Source organism: Hypanus sabinus, chromosome 11, assembly GCF_030144855.1.
Source record: "Hypanus sabinus isolate sHypSab1 chromosome 11, sHypSab1.hap1, whole genome shotgun sequence".
NCBI classification, from domain to species: domain Eukaryota; kingdom Metazoa; phylum Chordata; class Chondrichthyes; order Myliobatiformes; family Dasyatidae; genus Hypanus; species Hypanus sabinus.
The window spans coordinates 35,496,053-35,519,453 of NC_082716.1; the positions used below are offsets into that span (position 1 = coordinate 35,496,053).

Sequence of the window (23,401 nt, forward strand, 5' to 3'; positions counted from 1 at the left end):
ACAGGGAAATCCTGGAGGAAAACCTGATGCAGTCTGCAAGAGAACTGCAACTTGGGAGAAGATTTGATTTCCAGGAAGACAACGGCCCCAAGCATAAAGCCAAAGCTACAGAGGAATGGCTGAAAAAACAAGGTTAATGTCCTGGAATGGCCAAGTCAGAGTCCAGACCTTAATCCATTTAAGAATTTGTGGCTGAAATTGAAAAGGGCTGTTCACTCACGATTCCCATGCAATCTGACAGAGCTTGAGTAGTTTTATTAAGAATGGGGAAAAATTGCAGTGTTCAGATGTGCAAAGCTTTTAGAGACACCTATCCGCACATCAAGGTTGTAATTGCTGCCAAAGGTACATCTACTAAATACTGACTCGAACAGGGTGAGTAACTATGCAATCAATTATTTTATGTTTAATAATTGTAATAAATTGAGACCAATTTATAAAGATCTGGTTTCACTTTGGCACGAGTCTTTTCTGTTGATCAGTGTCAAAAAAGCCAAATTAAATCCACTAGGTGATTCAATGTTGTAAAACAATAAAACATAAAAACTTCCAAGGGGAGTGAATACTTTTTATAGGCACTAAGTATATAATATATATAACTATGTAATGTATATCGAAACAAGACAACATTTCTCCAAACCAGGGTATAAAGCACAGCAGTACACATGACAGACACAAAAATGGTAACTTATGAAGGCAAGAATAAAATCTACAGATGAATCACAGATAAGTAACAAACCAAAGTGCTTTAATATTGAATATTATAAAGTACGGAACAGATTAACCAGTGACACTTCAAATACGAAGCAGCAGGGAGCACTGGAGGCTAACAGCCTGAGGTATGAAACTATCATCTTGACCATTCTTATTTTTATGCATTGTAGACTGCTGCCTGATGGTAGAAAGTCAAAGCGGATGCTGGATGAATAGGTGGGATCCTTAATACTAATGGCCCTGCGTATGAAGCACTCCTGAAAAATGTCCCCGACAGATGGTAGGGAGACCCCTATTATCCTCTCAGCTGTTCTTATAGTCAGTTGCAGGGACTTCAGGTCCGATGCTCAACTGCTCCCATACCAGATGGAGATACAATTTGTCAGGACACACTCAATGGTGCTCCCGTAAAATGCAGTTAAGGGAGGATGGGGGGGGGGGCTTTGCTTGCCTTAATCTAAGGAAGTGGAGGTGCTGCTGTGCCTTCTTGTTCAGGGAGGTGATACTAAGGGACCAGGTGAGGTCATCCATGATGTGAACTCCCAGGAACTTGGTGCATTTAACTCTCTCTATAGTGGAGCCATGCATCCGGAGAGGGGAATGGTTTGTCTGTACCTTCCTAAAGTCCAAAATGATTTCCTTTGTCTTCTTCACGTTCAGGGTTGGGTTGTTCTTCTCACACCAATCCACCAATCACATTTCCTCTCTATACACCATTTTGTCACCGTTCTTGATAAGGCCAACCACCGTTGTGTCGTCCACAAACCTGATGACAGAGCCTTGGTCAGATGCAGAATCGGTTTGGGTAGAGGTGCAAAATAGTATAAGGAGGGCAGGGTTGGGCCACATATCTCTCAAGAATACTTAATGTAGGATAGGGGTACAAATCAACGAACAATGCATGCTTACAGAAAAATTACTGTTTAAACATAATCAACTTTACTGATCAGACAAGTTACCAAAGGAGAACACGAGGACAGGCTTAGATTACATTGGCAATGTATTTTTAATTACATGCACTATGCAAACAACCAGTACCTAGCCTATTTCAAATCTGGCCACAAAAATTGAGACAGGATTAGTTAATGGTCTGACAGCCAAGAATCCACTGGGGAAGAGTGATCTTAATTAACATGATAACAGTTTCAAATTCAGTTGAAAATGTGAGAAATACAATTCTGCAGCAACTAACTTAAAAATCTAAATAAAGAAAGTGAAAACTAAGACTGGGAAGATAGATTGTCAATCAAGTCATTGAGTAGTGGCAGATATTTAAAAAGTTATTTCATAAATTTACATTACAATGTTTTTCAAACAGAAATAAAGACCAAGTTTGATCCACCAACGGCTAAGGTGGGTGGAGCTAAGGAACTAATGGCACCTAACAGCGACTCCTTTGCTTGCATCTTTGGAAACAGCTCTATTTCTATCTTTAATGTCTCTATTTTTCCCTTTTGGGTTCCTTTGAAGACCCTGACCTGGAGTTATACGCTGACTACGGTTCTTTGCAGGAATGGGACCCGCTTTCGGGGTTTCACTACTGGCTGTAAGTCAATATACCAAGGATGCGGCCTAGAAGATTAGCTCATCTTTACAGTTCGGGGATTTCGTGGCTCTGGAGGCGGGTGGACTTGTGGTTGGTGCCGCCTCAGAAAACTGGTGTGTCATGGGAGTACATGGAAGACCAAAAGCAGCGAGCTGGCTGGTGGCTGTGTGCCCAGAGACCCGAGTTCTTGGGGCACAGAGCTCGGAAGAAGCACGCAATGGACTTTTAACATCGTAAATCAGAGAGTTGTTTGCTATTTCTCCCCTCTCGCTGTGAAATGGAGACATCTCTTATTGGGGGGGAGAGAGGGGGGTGAGGAGAGGGGGGGGCACTGTGTTATGTCGAATTACCAGGTGAACAAGTAGTCTTTGGGGTACTACAAGTCCATGTCTTCATTGATGCTTTGCTACACACTTGAGTGCTCAGTGGGGAGGGGTGCAGATGCTTTTTTGCTGGTGGGGGAGGGAGGTCATTGCTTTGCTGCTGCTTACACATGGGAGGGGGGAGCTGGGGGGGCTTTGGGGTTCTAACATTTAACTGCCGTTCATTCTTTAGGGCACTCTGTTTTTGTGGATGTTTTCGAAGAAAAAGCATTTCAGGATGTATTTTGTATACATTTCTTTGACATTAAATATACCTTTGAAATTCAGAAGTAGCATTAAATGCAACACATAACATTGTGAAGATTAGACGCAGGCCAGTAGATTGGGAAAGAAAAAAAATTAGATCAAAACAAAAAAAGAAATGTTATTAAGAAAGCAGCAACAGAAGTAACAACTGGCAGTAATGGCATCAAAATGTTCGTTGCTTCCGGGGATGAGATTAGCAAATAAATATTGTAGAAATAAAAAAGATAAAACTTTTAACATGTATTTTGCATATGTCTTCACAGAAGATGACAAAAAACACAAATACTAGAAAATCTGCAGAAAAATTAAGTTAGAACAGTCACATGAAAAGATACTGTGTTAATGAGACTGAAGACTGACTGTACTTTGCACAGTCACATACCAATGACATGTTTTTATTAAAGGGACAATTTAATTAGAGCACCTTGAGGATGTAACGAGTAGAGAGCATAAAATGGAACCAGGCAGATTTAGATTTACAGAAGGCATGAGATGAGGAGTTACACAATGTTATTATGATATATAACAATTACTGAAATTAGATACAATATATGGACAGTAGATTAGCTAATTAATAGAAGCAGAATCAGAACAAACTGATTATTTTCAGGATGGCAAGTTTTACTAGTGAAATGCCATAGGGTTTAATACTGGAACCTCAATTATCAATATTAAATGCCTTAAATAAAAGTGCAAAAAGTATTATAGCCAAATTTGCTGACAATACAAAATTAAATGAGAGGGCAAGTGGTACAGTGGAGTCCCATTCTGCAAAGGATATGAAAATATTTTGAATAGGTTAAAAAAGTTGGCAGATGAGAATAATGAAGGGGTGATGGGTAAAAACAGAATCAGAATCTTGTTGAAATGGAGAGAGAGACCGCAGAATGCTACAGTGAAGTGTGATCTGGGTATTCCAATGTGAAATTAAGTAAGTTAGACAGATTAAACAATTAGGCAGACAATGAACAGAGCAGAGAAGTAGCCAAGTCCCGATGCAACTGTACAGGGCTCACAGCGAGACCTGCAGCACAGCACCAAGGTCTTATTTACGGATAAATTGGGTTGATAAAGGTAAAGGAATAGTCTTAGCAAAGGTGGTGCAGGTTGAACTTGGAGGCTTTGATGTTTAACAGAATGGGGGATCATCCTAGCAAAACACACAGTAACAAGAGTTTGGAAGATTTGACAAGGTAGATGGACAACTGAGCAAGCGCACAGACGTCAGCGAGTTAGACCAGCTCGAAGAGTTTAAAAGGAGACAGATTCATAGACTAGGCGCCAGAGAGTAGAGAGGGCTTCAACAGGGCTTCAGCGATAACAGGTCAAGGCGAGGTAAGCTTCTTGTGAGGTATAATAAGTATGTCTGTGAGGCCAGTGTTCTGTACTGGGTGCCGGGAGAGTCCCAGCCTCCCAGAAGGCCACATCTGCACCAGGTGTGTCAAGCTGCAGCTCCTTAGGGACTGTGTCAGGGAACTGAAGCTGCAGCTCGATGACCTTCATCTTGTCAGGGAAAATGAGGAGGTGATAGAGAGGAGCTATAGACAAGAGACAGATAAGTGGGTAACCGGGGCCTCAACAGACAGATAAGTGGGTAACAGTCAGGAGATGGAGGGGCAAGAATCAGATACTAGAGAGTGTCCCTATGCCTGTCCCACTTAACAATAAATACTCCTGTTTAAGTACTGTTCAAGGGGAAAGACCTACCTGGGGGAAGCAACAGTGGCTATGCCACTGGTACAGAGTCTGGCCTTTCAGAAGGGTAGGGAAAGGAAGGCAGCAGTAATAGGGGACTCTATAGTTAGGGGATCAGACAGACGATTCTATGGACGCAGGAAAGAAATGCGGATGGTAATCTACCTCCCAGATTTCAGGGTCGGGGATGTTTCTGATCACGTCCAAGATATCCTGCGGTGGGAGGGAGAACAGCCAGAGGTCGTGGTACATATTGGTACTAACAACATAGGCAGGAAAAGGGAGGAGGTCCTGAAAACAGACTACAGGGAGTTAGGAAGGAAGTTGAGAAGCAGGATCTCAAAGTTAGTAATCTCGGGATTACTGCCTATGCCACATGACAGTGAGTATAGGAATAGAGTGAGGTGGAGGATAAATGTGTTGCTGAGCGATTGGAGCGAGGGCAGGGATTCAGATTTCTGGATGATTCGGACCTCTTCTGGGGCAGGTGTTGCACTTGAATCCGAAGGGGACGAATATCCTGGTAGGGAAGTTTGTGAAGGCTATTGGGGAGAGTTTAAACTAGAATTGCTGGGGGGTGGGAACTGAACTGAAGAGATGGAGGAAGGGGTGGTTTGTTCACAAGTAGAGAAAGCTTGGAGACAGTGCGAGAGGGAGAATAGGCAGGTGATAGAGAAGGGATGCGCTCAGACCAGTGGTTTGAGATGTGTCTATTTTAATGCAAGAAGCATCTTGAACAAAGCAGATGAGCTTAGAGCGTGGATCAGTACTTGTAGCAATGATGTTGTGGCCATTACAGCGACTTGGATGCCTCAGAGGCAGGAATGGCTACTTTGAGTGGCAGGCTTTAGATGTTTCAGAAAGGACAGGGAGGAAGGCAAAAGAGGTGGGGGTGTGGCACTGCTTATCAGCTATAGTGTCACAGCTGCAGAAAAAGAGGTGGTCATGGAAGGATTGTGTACTGAGTTTCTGTGGGTGGAAGTTAGGAACAGGAAGGGGTCAATAACTCTACTGGGTGCTTTTTATAGACAACGGAATAGTAACAGAGATATTAAGGAGCAGATAGGGAGACAGATTCTGGAAAGGAGTAATAATAACAGGGTTTTGTGGTGGGAGATTTTAATTTCCCAAATATTGATTTGCATCTCCCTAGACCAAGGGGTTTAGATGGGGTGGAGTCTGTCAGGTGTGTTCAGGAAGGTTTCCTGACACTATGTAGATAAGCCTACAAGAGAAGAGACTCTACTAGATCTGGTATTGGGAAATGAACCTGGTCAGGTGTCAGGTCTCTCAGTGGGAGAACATTTTGGAGATAGTGATTACAGTTCTATCTCCTTTACTATAGCATTGGGGGGGGGGGGGGGATAGGAACAGACAAGTTAGGAAAGAGCTTAATTGGAGTAAGGGGAAATATAAAGCTGTCAGGCAGGAACTTGGAAGCATTAATTGGGAACAGATGTTCTCGGGGAAATGTACAACAGAAATGTGGCAAATGTTCAGGGGATACTTGTGGTGTTTTGCTTAGGTATGTTCCAATGAGACAGTGAAAGGATGGTGGGGTACGGGAACTGTGGTACAAATGTGGTTGAAAATCTAGTCAAGAAGAAAAGCTTATGAAAGGTTCAAAAAACTAGGCAATGATAGAGATCTAGAAGATTATAAGGCTAACAGGAAGGAGCTTATGAATGAAATTAGGAAAGCCAGAAGGAGCCATGAGAAGACCTTGGCAGACAGGATTAAAGAAAACCCCAAGGCATTCTACAGGTATGGGAAGAGCAAGAGGATAAGACTTGACAGAATAGGACCAATCAAGTGTGACAGTGGAAAAGTGTGTATGGAACCAGAGGGAATAGCAGAGATACTTCATGAATACTTTGTTTCAGTATTCACTACGGAAAAGGATCTTTGCGATTGTAGGGATGACCTACAGTGGATTGAAAAGCTCGAGCATGTAAACATTAAGAAGGAGGATGTGTTGAAGCTTTAGGAAAGCATTGAGTTGGATAAGTCTCCAGGATCGGATGAGATGTACCCCAGGCCACTGCAGGAGGCAAGGGAGGAGATTGCTGAACCTCTGGCAATGACCTTCACATCATCAATCGGAGAGGTTCTGGAGGATTGGAAGGTTGCAGATGTTGTTCCCTTATTCAAGAAAGGGGAGTAGAGATAGCCTAGGAAATTACAGACCAGTGAGTCTTACTTCAGTGGTTGGTAAGTTGATGGAAAAGATCCTGAGAGGCAGGATTTATGAACAGTTGGTAAGACATAATATGATTAGGAATAGTCAGCATGGCTATATTGGGCCCTGGTCAAACCCCACTTGGAGTACTGTGCTCAGTTCTGGTCACCTCACTACAAGAAGGATGTAGAAGCTGTAGAAAGGGTGCAGAGGAGATTTACAAGGATGTTGCCTGGATTAGGGAGCGAGTGAACTCGGCCTTTTCTCCTTGGAGCGGCAGAGGATGAGAAGTGACCTGATAGAGATGATGACAGCATTGATTATATGGATAGTCAGAGGCTTTTTCCCCAGGGCTGAAATGGCTGACACAAGAGGGCGCAGTTTAAAGGTGCTTGGAAGTAGGTACAGAGGAGATGTCAGGGGTAAGATTTTTTTTTATACACAGAGAGTGGTGAGTGCCTGGAATGGGCTGTGGGCAACGGTGGCAGAGGCAGAAATGATAGCGTCTTTTAAGAGACTCCTGAATAGGTACATAGAGCTTAGAAAAATAGAGGCCTATGGGTAATCCTAGGTAATTTCTAAAGTAAGTACATGTTCGGCACAGCATTGTGGGCCAAAGGGCCTGTATTGCGCTGTAGGCTTTCTATGTAGATGTGGCGACAATGCTTCACCTCTTGAAAAAACCAAAAAGCAGAGCAAAATTTACAATTGGGAGGGTCTTCCTTTCAAGTGCCATAAATTTTTGGAATACTCTACAACCTAAAACTATGTAGGATGAATCACTGAATTTATCCAAGGCTTGAGATGAATGACTTGTTGATTTATGGTTTGAGGAACAAGTAGAAAAAGGGAGGTGAGATCAAGTTTGGATCAGCTGAGACCTTACTGAATGGTAAAGCGGATTTGGTGGGCAAAGTGAAACTCTGCTTTCCATTTATTATGTTCTTGCGCTCTTAAAGTGTCTCAGCTCTTGTCTCGAGTGTGATTGCTGGAACACAAGAGGATTTATTAAAACATGTCTTTCAAACTCTCATCACTCTAAAGGAATCTCCAAGCTTGTGTTGGTGGATGGCTTTTGTTGCTGGCAATCTTGGTAGTGAATCCAGTCGATACACCTGGGCTACTTCATGGATGAAGTGAGGCCTGGATCATACCTTACAAATTTATTTTGCTTCCCACTACCTCATTTAGTTGTTCCATACTATTATTTAGATAAATATCTTTCCTTTGTATTCTGTATTATTGTTGGCTATCTCACAGCATTCGCAGCCACCTAGCAGGGCACAGGGTCGCACCATGTTTATTCAAGAGTAGAACAGGCTACAAAGCAGATAGACACAAGCCCCTACTGACCACACTGGGGCTGGCCTCATCTCAGCATGTCTCTTGGCACAGAATTGTCACCATTGGTGTTGGACCAGCAGCTTATTAGTCAAAAGATCTGACCAGCTTGTACTCTCATGAAGAAAACACCAGATCAATGCAAGTCAGTTTTATAATCTAGCTACTTGAATTATTAAAGATTACATTTCCAAATTTGGTTGTGAATTCACAGATGAACTGGAATAATGTCATGAACCATAAACATTATCAAAATAAATTGCATAGAGAGACAAGAAATAGGTGTAGAGTGGATTGTGGAGCCTCTTGGTTATGACCAAGTGTATCAAAGACAAACTTAAGATTCATCTCTGAAAAATCGATCTACATGACATATCATGTTACCATCAAGTTAATTCTTGCATAAGACCCAAACTGGTTGTAATAATTTCCCTTTTCCTGAGCCTCCATTCAGAATAACAGGACAAGCATGCAGTCCTGTATACCACACAGGAATAGATTTATGCAGCCTTAAAGTATATTATTACATTAACAAAATATTTTAAATGTGTGCAATTATATTTATTTGTATGGAGGACGAAAGATGAAGCAAGTGGGAGGTGGTGGAGAATGCTTACATTATGGAATCTCAGTGTGGGAGGTGGTTTTCAAGAAATGGAGATTTGTAGAAGGGTCACCCAATCTGCCAGAAGAAAAAAAGAGAAAAGAAGAAAACTAAAGTAACTTTCATACCACTAGTAATATAGATGTGTCTCCGATACAAGATGATCAATAGCTTTGATCATCGACAAGAAAAATAATGCAAAGTCATTAGACAAGGTGGAAAGCCATAAAATCTTTTTATGTCCAGGCTGAAAAGTCGTGAGAAGATTTGAACAAAAAGTCAAACACAGTGTACCTACAATAAAACCCATAAAAATATAATTTATCAGTGTCTAAGCTCCTCTGGAAGGCAGAATGATCACATCATAAAGAAAAATTTATTCAACAAGAGAGTCATACAGCACAGATAAGAGCCTCCCAATCCATCACATTCATGCCATCTTTTAATTATCCTGACTAACTCCCATCTGCCTACATTAGGTGTCTGCTTTCTTCAATGACTCACATTTTCAAGTGCCTGTTGAAATGTCTCTTAAGCATGTTTAAACCTGATTTCACCACTACGTATGGTGATATCAAATACTCTGCGCCAAACTTTCCCCTCAAATTTTACAGAATACTTTCCTCTCACCTAAAACCCATGCCTTTTTTATATATCATGGGAAAAATCTACCCTATACATATTTCTTCTAATTTTATATACCTTTGTCACCCCTTAGATTCTGTCCCTCCAGGGAAAACAAGTCCAGCCTATCCAATCTCTCCAAACAACTGAAGTCATCTGGTTAATGGCAACATGCTGCTGAACCTCTTCTACACTTTCTCCAATATAACTACATCCTTCCAGCACTGCATGCAATACTCCAAGTGTAGTCTAACTGTGCTCTTTGAAGTTGGAACATAACCTCCCAACTTTTAAACACAAGAGATTCTGCAGATGTTGGAAATCCAGAGTCACACAAACAAAATGCTGGAGGAACTCAGGTCAGACAGCATCTATGAAAAGGAGTAGGCAGATAACATTTTGGTCCAAGACACTTCATCAGGACTAGAAGGGGGAAGAGGCTGCAATAAGAAGGTGGGAGGGGAATATGTAGAAGCTACAAGGTGATAGGTAAACACGAATGAATCTGCAGATGCTGGAAATAAATAAAAACACAAAATGCTGGCAGAACTCAGCAGGCCAGACAGCATCTATGGGAGGAGGTAGTGACAACGTTTCAGGTCGAAACCCTTCATCAGGAGTGAAGTAACATGGGATGGTCAAGGGGGGGGATAAGAAGTGGGGGGAGGGATGAAGTAGAGAGCTGGGAAGTGATAGGCTGAAGGGAAATGGGCTAAGAGGAAGGTGAAGAATTATGGGAAATAAAAGAGAAAGAAAGGTAAGGCTGGGGGAGATTATAGTGAAGGGGGGAAGAGAGAGAAAGAGAAGCAGAGGCAGGTTTGGGGTGGGGGAGGGGAGAAGAGAAGGAATGAAGTGAGAAGCTGGGAAGTGATAGGTGGAAAAGATAAAGGATTGAAGGAGGAATCTGACAGGAGAGGAAAGAAGATGGGAGAAAAGGAAGGGGGGGGGGGCAACAGGGGGACTTGACAAGTAGGTGAGGAGAAGATGCAAGAGAAGAGCCAGAGTAGAAAATGGAAGAGAGAAGGGGGAGGGAGAAAAATTTAGAAAAGTTAGAGAAATCAACGTTCATGCTACCAGGTTTGAGGCTACCCAGACTGAATATGAGGTGTTGCTCCTCCAACCTGACAGTGGCCTTATCGTGGCACATACTAGTGATGATGGGAACAGGACTGATGAAATATATAAATATACTGATGAAGTTAACTGCTGCAAGAAGAAAGGAAATTTCCATGAAGCAGAAACACTTGCTGCTGGAAGTGTCATAGAACTTATAATTTGGGACTCAGATCAGAGAAAAACGTTCACTTCAGCTATTTTTTTTTAAGGTATGGCCAAACTGCAGATGAATCTTACTTATAATGTTAATGTGAAAAGGGCTACATGCTAAAGGCATTTGGCCATCACACAGTAAAGTAAGTTTAGGAACTGACAATTCACCATTCCTTCTACAGATATTATGAATTCTGGCACAACAGAAAATGTTGAATAATAATGTTCTCTTTCAGATATGACAAGCAGGTCACAGTCACTTGCTCAAATAGCTTTTAAAACATTATAAACCACCTCACCATTACACCAGCATCAACTGATGCATCTGTGAAAGTTCTTAGCTCCCATATCGATTGTCAATAATTGATCATTAATTCAGACACCACAAAACCACTATGAACACACTCAGACTTGATCACAAGCTACCTGTGAAGAAAGCCAAAAATGCACAGTACATTAAGAATAATTATAAAGTTAAATGTTACCCTCATTTAAGTTGGACTTTACTACAATGAATCAGCATAACTAAGAATAGAAATACAGTGGATTCCAGTCAATTTGCCCTTCGGTTATTAGATACTTATTTGGGACAATTCTTAAAGAACAAAATACAATTGACAAATATACCCTCGTTAGTACAGTAGACTTTGATCCCACATCACCAGTTTCAGGAACAGTTAATGCTCTTCTGCCATTAAGTTCCTGCACCGGTGTTCATAACTTCACTCTCCTCAACAATGAACTGATTCTACAACCCATAGACTCATCTTCAAGGACTATAAGTCAGCTTCTTAGTTTTATTTATTTACCTATTTATTAGTACTATTTTATTGTTTTGGCACAGTTTGTCTTTTGCACACTAGTTGCTTGTCAGTCTTTGTGTTTAGTTTTTAGACCATAAGACATAGGAGCAGAATTAGGCCATCTGGACCATCGAGTCTGCTCCACCATTCTATCATGGCAGATCCCTTTATCTCCTCCTGATCAACCCCAGTTCCCAGCCTTCTCCCTGTAACCTTTGATGCCATGTTCAATCAAGAACCTATCAACCTCTGCCTTAAATACACCCAACAGCCTGGCCTCCACAGCTGCACATCGCAGCATATTGACCACCTTTGGCTAAAGGAATTTCTCCACATCTCCGTTTTGAAAAGGTACCCCTTTGTCCTGAGGCTGTTCCCTTTTGTCCTAGACTCTCCCACCATGGGAAACATCCTTTGCATATCTACTCTGTCTAGGCTTTTCAACATTCGAAAGGTTTCAATGAGATCCCCCCTCATCCTTCTGAATTCCAGCAAGCACAGGCCCAGAGCCATCAAACATTCCTCGTATGATAACCCTTTCAATCCAGGAATCATTCTTGCGAATCTTCTCTTGACCCTCTCCAATGCCAGTACATCTCTTCTCAGATGAGGGGCCCAAAACTGTTCACGATACTCAAGGTGAGGCCTCATCAGTGCCTTATAAAGCCTCAGCATCACATCCTTGCTCTTGTATTCCAGACCTCTTGAAATGAATGCTAACATGGCATTTGCCTTCCTCACCACCGACTCAACTTGCAAGTTAACCTTGAGGGTGTTCTACACAAGGACTGCCAAGTCCCTTTGCATCTCAGATCTTTGGATTTTCTCCCCATTTAGAAAATAGTCTGCACATTTACTTCTACCACCAAAGCGCATGACCATGCATTTTCCAACATTGTATTTCATTTGCCACTTTCTTGCCCCTCCACCAATCTTTGTATCATCTGCAATCTTGGTAACAAAGCCGTCTATTCCATCATCTAAATCATTTATATATATTAATAAATCACTTTTCATTCATTTTATTGCATTTCTTTGTTCTACTATGAATGCCTACAAGGAAATGAACATCAGAGTAGTATATGGTGACATATACATACTTCTGGTTCCTTTAGGGGACAAGCTCCCGCTACCAATTAAATGCCCCCAATGGCGTGCACCTCAAATAGCCTCTGACATCGAAGTCCAGCTCCTGGCCTTCATGTGCAGTGGAACCATTTCTACTGATGGAAGAAGGGGCAAAGCCAGGTTACTGGTGCCTTAAAACCAATCGCTTTGAGCAAATGGGGCTTGCCATCCGTGGTTGGCAGCTCATCCAGGAAAAAGAAAACTCTAATTTCAAATCTCCACTGCCTTGGGACTATACCCATTCATGGAGAAGATTTGAAGTGTAACCGCAAGGAAAAATCCAGAGTAGGAGTCCCTAAGGCTCTCCTACGTTGAGTTTAATGCTGACTGCCAACTCCTGCAATACCACTGGTGCCAAACTGTATTAACTTCTGCCGTCCCTTTGGATTCATCAGCTTCATGGGGAAGGGGAGCCGCATCACGGGCAACAGCCTGCTCACCATATTGTGCTGCCCTGGTTTGCGAATCATGTAGACAGCTAGAATACAACATCCATGCTTGACCCAGCCAACGGAGGGCCTAAAGAAAACTACTTCTGATAAAATTTGCTTTCAAGTTGGTTGATGCACAGGATAGATACTTAGTATCATTTTTTCTTTCATTTATTAGCATTGACTGGTGCATCTCACACATATATGTGATCTTGTGTTGTTCTAAATTCCAAAATAATTTTTGGAACATTATTCGTGTCCCAGAACGTTACAATACAGAAAGCAATTTGGTCCATCTAGTCCATGCTAAAAAATCATTCTCCCTAGCAATCTAGTATTCTAAAAAGCACTTATGAATCTCAAAGATGAGAAAACATTGAAAATAGTTCTCACAAGATTATTAAGACCAATTGCTGTGATTGATAGTGGATTCCAGTTAATTTGGCCAGTGGTTAATCAGGACAGTCGCTTATTAACTCTTAAAGAACCAGGAGGCAGGTTGAAGATACACCTCTACCAAAGGAAGGGTAAGGCGCTCCTTCGAGTCTGCAGGTCACCCTTGGGTAGGGTGTGGCACCTGCTTAAGCAACCCCTCCCCCCCACCCGCATCAGGATCATGTGAAGCCATGGGAGTAGGTGGTGGATGGGCATATGAGCACCTGGTACATATCAGAAGACCTGGTTATGCGACCACTGATGGCAGGCAGACCATCTCTAAAGGCTGGGGTTACCCGTTTTGTAAAGACACAGAACAGAAGGCGGCAATGTCAAACCACTTCTGTTGAAAAATTTGCCAAGAACAATCTTAGTCATGATCCCCTTTGTCATATGATACAGCATATAATGAACAAACTTAAAGAACAAAAACTGAGAAAATAGCCAGGATTCCTTTTATTTGGCACACTGTGCCAAATTGGGACAGGAGAATATTGCCAATTTCTAACTAGCGTCAGTTACATGCACTTAAGCGGCCAGTAGATACTACACTGTGCTTCGAGTGAACAGTTCTAAATAGCACCAATTGCATATACTTGTCATTGATAGCTGTTAAGAAATAAGCAGTAAGGCAATTCAGAGCTATTCACAGCAGTTTCAAGTATTCAGACTTGGAGATGCAGGAGACGACTGGGAGTGAAAATGAAGCCATGAACATTAAAATCTCCATTTGTCAAGTGCTTCTCCCTGTCCCTTTTATCCCCTCTTTGCTCACTGCTCCCGATTCACATGGGCCCCATCACTAAATCTCTTTCTCTTCATCCATTCTATTTGCCCATCACCCATACTCTCCGCCAAATGGTGTCCATCCCCACTGCAGTCCCTTCATTCCATGCTTCGCTTTCCTCTCCTAACAGATTCTATTTTCTTCGGCCATTTGTCCCTTCCATCTATGACCACCAAGCTTCTGATACCATTCCCATTAATCCCACTTCCCCATGTGCCCCCACTCCATTCCCCCCTCACGTGATCCATCTATCATCTGATCCATCCCTTTCCTCCATCTTTCTGTACTGGCGATCTTCCCTCAACCCTTCAGTGCAGATAACGGATCTCAACCTGAAATGCTGCATGTCCGTTCCTCTACCTTGATACTACTCGACCTTTTGCATTCTTCCATCTTTTTGTGTGTTGCTCGAGACTTCAGCACCTGCAATCTTGTGTCTCCAATAAAGACTGAAGAGTTTAGTCCAAGCTGTTTAATTCCAAAATAGTCAGAATTCAAATAACTACTTAATGGCATGGACAGTGAAAAAGATTTTTGCAAGTTGCACAAAGTCAGCCTACAGGATTCTGGTTTATTGGAAATGCACAAAGAAGCAGTATAAATAGGAAAGCTAAATAAGTAAAGGCTTTCTTCTGAAATATTTTTATCATTTTCTTGTAAAGTTGATCGCAGTTAATATTCCCTGTCAAGCACCTGATGGACATTAAGAGAGTCAACAAAAAGATGGGAAAGGGTAGGGAAATGGTATGAGATAAAAATATTTATCACAATCTTGCTGAGTGGCAGAACAGGCTCAATAGGCCTCTTCAAATTTTCTTAAGTCATTTATCTGCGTAGATAATTTTTATTTCCATTCAAAGTATAATTATACCATTATTATATACAAGGCAGAGCAATATTAACATCTGAAAAATAAACTTACAGTCATCCTACTAATATTTTGGTCTTCCTCCACATTGTTTTATTGCCAAATACTATTACCCAAGCATATACCAAATGTTTTTGTCCCCATACAGCATTCATGGCCAGCTTCCTTTATGCTGTTTCAAGTTTGCCATTCAAGATTTATCAATTTAACTTCCAAATTCCAAGTTAGATAAGAAAATACACATATTAAGCTATCATTAAAATTGCTTTGGGAATCTTTATTGACAGGGCTCATGACAATAGTACACAAACTACTTTTTCACAAGGCAAGCCCAGAACTGGACAAGCAATTCCAGCAAGCTATCAATTTTATAAATACTTGTCTATCAAACCAGTAAAATTTCCATATATTACACTGATCACCAATACAAACTGAGAGAAAGAATGGTGTGATAAGAGAAGCAAACGAATAGCTTCACTATAAAAAGACATCCCCCACAGTATTGCTCATGATTCCAATGCTTCCCTGAGTTAACTTTCTCTTTTCAAAGTTACTCCTTCTCACTTAATCACTTCATCTGCTTGAGGTCCTGCATCTCTCTGCAAACTGGTTCACCTCACACCAAACAGAAAAAAAGCAAGTGGCAGGGAAAGCGCTTGCAGCTGATCCAGGATCTGTTATGCATCCTGGAACTCTTAATCAATACTTCCCCCCTTCTTTCTGACAAATCTGCCCATGCTGCTTACTCATCAGAATTTCACACTACATATGCCCAAATCTTCATTATCTTCGCCCTTCACTTTCTCCTCTGCCTGATTCCAAATGTACGCTGTGTTCCACCATGGAGCTTGAAAGAGAAAAGGATATTTCCAACTTGGCTATAAGGGTCAGAAAAGTGGCCCATGGACAAATGCCTGAAAAAGCAGTGTCTGTGATTTCATTCTGACTGCTATCAGCAACAAATACAATGATCAGAACTAGAAGGAGGGAAGTTGGCAAGACAGTTATGACTTAAGATCTTTGTTAAAGATCTTAAACTTGAATAGCTTGAAGGGCAGTCACTAAAAATTAAATAATTGAAGAGGAACTTCCTTACAAAGAGCAGTTAAAATGTAGAACTCACCACTTATAATCAGAGTGCTCTGGTTACATCACTGTCTGGTATGGAGGTGCCAGTGCACAGAATTGATAAAAGCGGCAGAGGACTGTAAACTCCATCATGTAAACTCCCTCCCACCATTAATGACATCTTCAAAAGATGCTACCTCAAGAGGCAGCATCTGTTATGAAGAAACCACATCAACTCTGCCATCAGGGACAAGGTACATGACACACACTAAACATTTTAGGAACAGCTTCTTCCCCTCTGAAACTACACTTCTGAATGGCCCATGATCACTCCTTCACTACTTTGCTCCAATATATTCTTACTGTAGTTTATTGTAGTTTTGCACTATTGTGCTGTATAACAGATTACAGGACACATGTCAGTGAAAATAAACCTGATTCTGATTCCATGTGCTGTGCCTGAAACAGGTAACACTTAAGGGTTGCTGTGGTGCGGGTGGGGAGGGGGGGGGCAAGAGAGGGTAGGTATGGTCAAGGGCAGAAATCCAGTTATTCTAGGCAGTCATCATCAAACAATTAGAGTTGGCAAAGGCATGTGTGGAATATAAACACCCACAATAAACAGGCCTTCCAGCCTCTTTGTCAAGCTTTAAGTTTCACATGACATTAGTTAATCTCAGCTACCAAAGTCCATATTCTATTCGTTGGCCACTTCATCGATACGAGTTTATGTATTTCAATTGAGTACACTGAGCAAAAGTTAAATATCTCTTTTAGATGTTGCCAACTGCTGTGGCAGTGTTCTTTCGAGTCAAAGTGCTCAAACTAGAGACTTGAACTTAATGCGAGACTTCGACACAGCGATGCCCATTCCTCGACCACCGTAACCGAAGACATATTACACTAGCAACACTGGAGCACGTTGTCTTTGTCGCACTTCTCGTTTCCCCATAGTGCAAAATAACTGCACTTATATAAACGTGTGCAGCTGGGACAGGCTTTTAAAACACCCCCAGGATCCTGAAAAACGACATACTGTATAACGGTTCTCTCTTTGGTGAGTACTAATCTGCTCTGGTGGAGGAATAATCGCAGTGAGACCAGGGCAAGGCGGTGCCGGTGGTGTGCTCTCGGTGCCAAAATCCCACCGACAGGAAACTGGCCATCGATAGGCCTGCAACCATCTCAACACAGCCAGTACCTGTTCCAAAAATATAATTAACTTGTACCAAAGACTGAATTCACAGTCAAACCGATATCCTTGAACTTCAAGAAAATCTTAAAGAATTGGCACTTCTCCACCCCACCCCTGGAAAGCGGCCTCAATCTAAATTTCCCCAAACAAAACTTGCTTCCACAGACTTTTCCCAAAGAAATATTCTCCACATGTTTGCGGCCGCCATAAAAGGTGCGTTAAAACTGACTTAAAGAGCTTTTTCAGCACAGTATTCAACATGTGGTGCAATCAATGACGGCTGGGCGATGCCACGCCTCGGGGAAGAACAAAAGGCAACTACGACTTTACCAGCGATAAAGTTGCCTGCGTTGAGGTCCGGTGAATCCGTAGCCCGGCCACACTCACCTTTACCGGACGCCGGACGCTCCTGGTGCCCCACCAGAGTGAGCTGCCCTTAAGGAAGAGAGTGGGTGAGCCGGGCGGAACGCAGCGACACTCGGACCGGACCGCTTCCCCTGCGCTGCGCATGTGTCAGAAAGCAACAGATGCTACCGCCAATCCGCAATAGACCTCACAGAGGAACTTTTCTCTTGGAGCGAGGGTTAACCGTTTCACTCCGACCAAAGAGCACCCAAGTTAAATTGTGATGTTCAAACATAAAAGTCACAAAATAATTTCCAGTAATTATTTTTGGCGCCGCCTACCTTGAACAACCCCAACGATCCTTGAAATGAATGCCGTTTTATTTGATCAACTGCCTTCAAAAATTACTGCATCTTCCTATTGCTGATCATATTTTTTTGTGGGGGAGTTGGGCTTATTGTCCATCTCTATTTGCTCCAGAAGGTAGCTCGATGTTAGGAGGCAGAGGGTGATGGACAATAGTTATTTTTGCGTTTTGCTCAGTGGTGAAACGCAGGGCTTGGTGCTGTGACCTTGGCAGTTCTGTTTTACGTTAGTCTCTCCGGCAACTGTAGATGGTGGCAAGAGATGGCGACGTCAGATGTCCTCTTGTGGCGACAGTATTTTAATTGCTAGTTCGCTGGAGTTCCTGGTCAAAGGATGTTGACGTTGAGAGTCTCAGCGATATCCACCATTCGTATATAAATATAGCAGGGCTGCACAACTTTGACTTAATCTTGTGGAGGTGGGATTGCTCAGTTTTTATTTCGTGTACTTTTGCAACTTCACACACTTGTAATACTATTTTGTATCTTCGCCAGTTTAGGGTTTTTGGATATGTTAGTGTTAGCCCTGCCGTAACCTTCTGTACTCTATTGATCCTAAGTTGTACCTCGACCTATTTCAACAGTAGATTAAAAGATTTGCTGGGCCACGGGTTTCCTGCTTCACAGTACCAACAGAATATGCAAAGGTGAGCAACATGGTACAGGAGGTGTCTTTAGTGGCTCTGCAAGGGTGATACAGTTGTCACTACATACAATGCCATGTGGGAGATGCAACAGGGACAACTTGATTACTGAGGATGAAGTCAAGTACATTACGTACATAACGCTGGAAGAATTCAGCAGGTCAGGCAGCATCCGTGAGAAAAGAGTAGCCAACTTTTCGGGCCGAGACCCTTCATCAGGAATGGGAGTAGGTTGAAGCCTCTAGTTTGCTGATTACATGCTGTAGAAGTATTCTGGTAGTTATATCTTCCAAGACTTGGGTATCTCGGTCACTGGTGGTGCTGGCAAGCCACCTTGTTAATGGGCATTGAAGTTCACCCCCTACCAACTACCCCAGCCCACCACACACACATACACACACACACACACACACACACACACACACACACACACACACACACACACACACACACACCCCAATGATGTTCAAATTGAGGATCACTGATTCACACTGAGGTGGTAATCAGGGGGAGGCTTTTTTTACCCATGTTGAAAATGGTTTCATGTGTTCTCATCGTTTTGAAAATCAATGTTGCAGACTTTTGCAGATAATCTTCCCTCCTGTATAGTGGGATAGGGCAGAACAGTGCTTGGCATGTTACTCATAAGGTAGGTTTCCATGTCTTTGACTATTTTAGACCATCTCTTGACTATGGTAGAGAATAACTCTCCACTCATCCTCAGGTATTTTTGAGAAGCCTATTGGGCCAGTAGTGACTTTACAATGTACGGGTCCCTTTCTTTATTATAACATAGAGAATATGCTGCAACTCTGTTGCTTGCTAGGCCATTTCAAAGAGGAATCAAGAGTCAACCACATAGCGGGGGCTGCCTGGAATTGGTTTTTGACCTCTTAATTATTATGACATAGAAGAAAACTGTTTTTCTTGGACCATGTGAGCTCCCAGAAGAGAAATTCTGGCAGTCCAGTACCCCTTCTCCTTATTTCCTAGTACTCCTAAAACTTATTCTCCAATGGCTTAAGCTCTGCGACAATTCCTCTAATTTTTTCCTCCCATTATGTCTGTTTGAAAATGCATTCAGAACCCATTTACTTTGACTTAACTTTTTGGCCATCTGCTCAAAATAGACTAATGTAGCTTTATGTCTTTTTTTGGCTAATGCTCTTTCTTGTGAAACATTTTGCTCTTTTTAAAACAATAGCATTCAACCATGATGAAATAAATAAGTAAACTAAAAAAATTGATTAAATATTTTCCCTAAAGGCAGAGAGTTAAATAGAGAATTTTTTGTGGTATATGGTAGAAATTCCAGAGTTTATATTTGGGCAACTAAAAGCATCTGACAGTGGAAAAGCAAAAAAAATAATAAATTAAATTAAATTTAAAAATCCAGGTTGAGTAAGAAGCCAGATTTGGAGAAATCCATCATGGTGTTGAAGGATGATAGAGCACTAAGGCCAATAAGAACAATCTTGTTTTTCCAGTGATATTCACATCTTGTAAACAATAAAAAATATGTATTGAACATAATCTATAATAAATGTTCAGGAGTATCTGATAAGAAATTTTAACCTATGTTCCAAATGAGAGATTCTATACATGTAGCATGGATGCTGCAGCAGATACCAGCAACATGCTACAAGATTGCTTCACTGGATGCAACAGTCATTAATGGAGTCAAATAGGATTTGAAATGATCCCTAATGCTTATCCTCTTTAAAATAGTAATGCCACTTCTTCCAAAATAGGACACCAAATGAAAATAATTACACATCTCTAGCAATTGACATTTTTGTTTTAGTACTACTGATATATTAATATTGCAAAAATGCATGGCCAAACTTCATTTTCAGACAATTGTGGTTTTAGTTTTGCTTCAAACAATGCACATCAGTAAACTTTCCAATTAGGAGTATGCTTATTTATAATTATTGCATAGCAATTAAAACCCACTTCATCAATTCTCTCCTGGAGAATTATTGGTATCAAAGGAAGCATCCTTCTTACAACTGCAGTCACATTGGGATAAGGTCTTCCATGTGCAATATCATTAGTATTTCCATGTAGATAAGAATGATGATCCAGGGGAAGGGTCTGAGTACCAAGGGACTGATTCTTTAATATATTCTTTAATCCAGGAAATCAAGAAAGGAAGTTACTTGAAAAGTTTACATACCATGATTAAATTAATTCTGAAATAAGTTATGGAACTTGGCCACTAGAACACACCAAACAATGGGTTTGAGTTATTTTAGTGTAACTCTGAAAAAAGGACATGGTGAAAAAAGTTTATGGTGTACTCACAGACACTTCCGTGTAGCAACAACTAATTCTACAATTATTCAGAATGTTAAATATATTATTTTATTAAATGAACTGAAAACTGCAGTGTATTAAAACTTAATCCAATAGGTCTTTGCAATGAAAACAGTTCCTTTACACAGCATCTGGATGTCACTGGTAATGCCAGCAATTATTTTCTATCCCTCCTTGCTTCTGAACTAAAGAAAAGCTAACAAGTGTGAAACACATTAGCAATGGTGCACACGAAAAGTACTGCAGGAACGTAATAGGTCAGACGTTGTCTCTGGAGAGAAATAGACAAGTGACATGTAGGATGGGACCCTTCAATGATCTGTTTCCCTCCATAGATGCTGCTTGATCTGTTGTGTTCCACCAGTGTTTTGAGTATTTCTCCAGATTCCAGCATCTGCTATTTAGAACATAGAACATAGAAAACCTACAGCATGATACAGGCCCTTCGACCCACAAATTTGTGCCAAGCATGTCCCTAATTTAGAAATTACTAGGCTTACCTATAGCCCTCTATTTTATTAAGCTCCATGTACCTATCTAAAAGTCTCTTAAAAGACCCTATCGTATCCGCCTCCACCACCGTTGCCGGCAGCCCATTCCACGCACTCACCACTCTGAGTAAAAAAAAACTTACCCCTGATAACTCCTCTGTAGCTACTCCCCAGCACCTTAAACCTGTGTCCTCTTGTGGCAACCATTTCAGCCCTGGGAAAAATCCTCTGACTATCCACACGATTAATGCCTCACATCATTTTATATACCTCTATCAAGTCATCTCTCATCCTTCGTCGCTGCAAGGAGAAAAGGCCAAGTTCACGCAACCTATTCTCATAAGGCATGCTCCCCCAATCCAGGGAATACCCTTTTAAATCTCCTGTGCACACTTTCTATGGCTTCCTGTAGTGAGGCGACCAAAACTGAGCACAGCACTCCAAGTGGGATCTGACCAGGGTCCTATATAGCTGCCACATTACCTTTCAGCTCCTAAATTCAATTCCATCATTGATGAAGGTCAATACACTATACACCTTTTTAACCACAGAGTCAACCTGCGCAGCTGCTTTGAGCGTCCTATGGACTCGGACCCCAAGATCCCTCTGATCTCCACACTACCAGGTCTTACCATTAATACTATATTCTGCCATCATATCTGACCTACCAAAATGAGCCACTTCACACTTATATGGGTTGAACCCCATCTGCCATTTCTCAGCCCAGTTTTGCATCCTATCAATATCCCACTGTAACCTCTGACAGCCCTCCACACTATCCACAACACCTCCAACCTTTGTGTCATCAACAAACTTACTAACCCATCCCTCCACTTCCTCATCCAGATCATTTATAAAAATCACAAAGAGTAGGGGTCCCAGAACAGATCCCTGAGTCACACCACTGGTCACCGGCCTCCATGCAGAATATGACCCGTCTACAACCACTCCTTGCCTTCTGTGGGCAAGCCAGTTCTGGATCCACAAAGCAATGTCCCCTTGGATCACATGCCTCCTTACTTTCTCAATAAACCTTGCATGGGGTACTTTCTCAAATGCCTTGATGAAATCCATATACACTACATTTACTGCTCTTCCTTCATCAATGTGTTTAGTTATATCCTCAAAAAATTCAATTAGGCACATAAGGCACGACCTGCCTTTGGCAAAGCCATGCTGACTATTCCTAATCATATTATGCCTCTCCAAATGTTCATAAATCCTGCCTCTCAGGATCTTCTCCATCAACTTACCAACCACTAATGTAAGACTCACTGGTCTATACTTTCCTGGGCTATCTCTACTCCCTTTCTTGAATAAAGGAACAACATCCAATCCTCCAGAACCTCTCCTGTCCGCATTGATGATGCGAAGATCATCACTAGAGGCTCAGCAATCATCTCCCTCGCCTCCCACAGTAGCCTGGGGTACATCTCATTTGGTTCCGGTGACTTATCCAACTTGATGCTTTCCTTAAGCTCCAGCACATCCTCTTTCTTAATAACTACATGCTCAAACTTTTCAGTCTGTTGCAAGTCATCACTACAATCACCAAGATGCTTTTCCATAGGGAATACTGTAGTAAAGTAATCTTGACTAGATTTATTACAGCCTTTGTACACCACAGTTCCTGTACCCTACCATGACTTCCCTGTCTCATTGGAACATAACTATGCTGAACTCCACACAAATATCCCCTGATCATTTGCCACATTTCTTCTGCACTTCTCTTTCCAATTTAAGCTTCCAATTTCCTGCCTGATAGCCTCATAATTCCCCTTCCTCCAATTAAACGCTTTTCTAACTTGTCTGTTCCTATCTCTCTCTAATGCTATTGTAAAGGAGATAGAATTATGATCACTATCTCCAAAATGCTCTCCCACTGAGAGATCTGACACCTGACCAGGTTCATTTCCCAATA

General features: G+C 41.7%; 1 protein-coding gene across 6 annotated transcripts in view; it reads right to left on the minus strand.

Moving 5' to 3' along the window:
* Positions 1-17,861, minus strand: part of elovl8b (ELOVL fatty acid elongase 8b) — a 42,799-nt gene extending 24,938 nt beyond the window's left edge. For 3 of the 6 annotated variants that reach the window (XM_059984113.1, XM_059984114.1, XM_059984115.1), the window contains exons 1-2: positions 17,704-17,850; positions 1,330-1,480 (exon numbers count right to left, since the gene is read on the minus strand). The gene's annotated coding sequence lies outside the window, so the exon portion shown is untranslated. Of the gene's footprint in view, positions 1-1,329; positions 1,481-17,703 lie in introns of all 6 variants that reach the window. The other 3 variants (XM_059984111.1, XM_059984116.1, XM_059984118.1) reach the window with 3 other exon arrangements.
* Positions 17,862-23,401: the final 5,540 nt, after the last annotated feature.